General features: G+C 38.6%; 1 non-coding gene across 1 annotated transcript; it reads right to left on the bottom strand.

Annotated features, from left to right (window-relative positions):
• Positions 1-1,636: 1,636 nt before the first annotated feature.
• LOC145573374 (small nucleolar RNA R71) lies at positions 1,637-1,741 on the bottom strand. The gene has a single exon (XR_014097418.1). It is a non-coding gene; the product is annotated as a small nucleolar RNA R71 (small nucleolar RNA).
• Positions 1,742-2,192: the final 451 nt, after the last annotated feature.

The raw sequence follows: 2,192 nt of genomic DNA, 5'->3' as shown, positions 1-2,192 counted from the left end.
TCATGTATCTAACTTTGGTTCAAGTTTCATTTCAATCAATCAAGCAACTTTGCAAGTTTTAATCTTTCTACTATTGCCTATCTAGTAATCTCTATTCCTTTCTCTTAGCTTTGTTTATTTGCACTTTAGTTGTTTATTTCTATCTATTTTGTGGATTGATATCTTTTGGTATTTTCATTGTTTTTGATTATGTTTGCTTCCATGTCTATTTTGTTTTCATTTAGTTTTATCATCATGTTCAATCTCCCTTCTCTAGGCTAATTTCTTCGCTAGGGGAAGGGGTGGAAAATATGAGTTGAATGTTGGGTGAATGATGATGGTTGGATTGAATACATGCCTTAAATTGATGAAAGATATGATTTTTAATGGCTTGAGATTATTGTTGCACTTTATTTGATTGTCTTCTAGTTTAAGTGCATGAAAATGATTTGAACTTGATTAAGATCACCTCTATTTTGATGATTGCATGAAAATGAGTTGTTAAAATAGTGTTTTATGAATTGTGCCTCTTTATTCTCTTGATTTTGCTAGTGTCTAATAGGATGCATGAGAATGATTCTATTAGCATAGGGCTCTTTCATTGATTTGCCTAGACTATTGCATGAGAATGAATTGTTTAGGTAGGATCTTGTGTTCTTTGGCATGTTCTTCATGAAAACTATCATTATTCACCTCTTTCTAATCATGTTTGACACCTTCGTACCCCTAGCGTCGTTCTCTCTTGATTTTTAATCTTCTTTATATTTGCTTGTTTGTTGTCTTAGTGCTTTTTATCCAAAAACCAACAAAATTATCCTTTCCTTGACTCTTGCTTAGTGAATTTGATATTTAGCTTGCATGCTTCCTTTGGGTTCAACCCTATACTTACCCCTATATTTGTATTAGGGTACTTTAGGTTATAAGTAGTTAATTTGATTTGGGTTGGTAGTCCTAACGACCTACTCAATCCCGATCAAATTTTGGCGCCGTTGCCGGGGAGGCGGCTTGTTTGGTGTCTAATTTGCTTTTGTTAGAGTAATTTTAATTGCTTTCTTTTTTTTTGTTTTGTTCTATCATACTTGTCATTGCTAATTGTTTGCTTAGCTTTGGTGAATGCTTAGAAGATCTCAAGGACCACCTACCCATCAAATTGACCAAGAAATCAACCGAACTTTAAGACAAATCCGTAGGCTTTTTGAAGAAGAAGGGAGAGGACTTGGTGCTATAATTGATAGTGGGAGTGATTCTTACTCTTCTAGTTCGCAAAGTGAATCAATGGCGGGACAAGAAGATGATGTTTTGTTTCGTGAGTTTGGTAATCCGGAGGGTTATGAGCTCACGGGAGGGATTTTGTTACCCGTCACGGAGACTTACTTCACAATTCATCCCCAATATACAAGAATGGTTCAATCGGAGCAATTCTCGGGTTCTACAAGTGAAGATCCCATAGAGCACCTTGATAGATTCCTTGAGCTATGTGCCATGATTCAAACCAACCAAGTTTCTCAAGAGTACATCCGGATGCATTTATTTCTACAATCTCTTTCGGGTAGAGCAAAGAAGTGGTTGAAGCAAGTGAAGCCTAACTCACTCACATCTTGGAGGGAGGTAGTTAAGGCATTCTTGAAGAGGTTCATTTCCGAGGAGAAGACCGCCGAGATGAGAAGGAAGATTGCATCATTTAAACAAGAAGCGGATGAGAGTCTTAATGAAGCTTGGGAGAGGTTCAAAGAGTTGGTACAAGCATGTCCTCACCATGAATACAATCAAAGTTTGCTCATGAGGTTTTTCTACGATGGTTTGGAGCCCATGTCTAGAGCCAACTTGGATGCGGGGGCGGGCGGTCAACTAATCAAGATCCCTCAAAATCAAGTGGAAGCAACAATCAAGGAGGTAGCAAAGAACTACTCTTGGGGAGGTAGAAGAAGGAATGCACCGAAGAAAGGAGGGATGATGAATTGGAGAAGGTCGATCAATTGCAACATCAAATTGAGCAACTCACAAAAGGGCTTTCAAAGTTGAACACAAGTGTTAATGCAAGCTCAAGTGGTGGAGCAAGCTCTTCTCAAGTCAACTCTTTCTCATGTCAAAATTGTGGAGGAACGAACCATGATACATCTTATTGTGGAGGTTTGAGCCCCGAGCATGTGGCGGCATACAACACAAGACAAGACGGTTTTAGAGGAGGTGGTGGTGGAGTAGCTTGGAGACAA

The sequence above is a fragment of the Chenopodium album genome, chromosome 12, assembly GCF_948465745.1.
Source record: "Chenopodium album chromosome 12, dcCheAlbu1.1, whole genome shotgun sequence".
Classification (NCBI taxonomy): domain Eukaryota; kingdom Viridiplantae; phylum Streptophyta; class Magnoliopsida; order Caryophyllales; family Amaranthaceae; genus Chenopodium; species Chenopodium album.
Note: the sequence above shows the minus strand (reverse complement) of the source record. Positions and strands in the feature narration are given on the sequence as shown.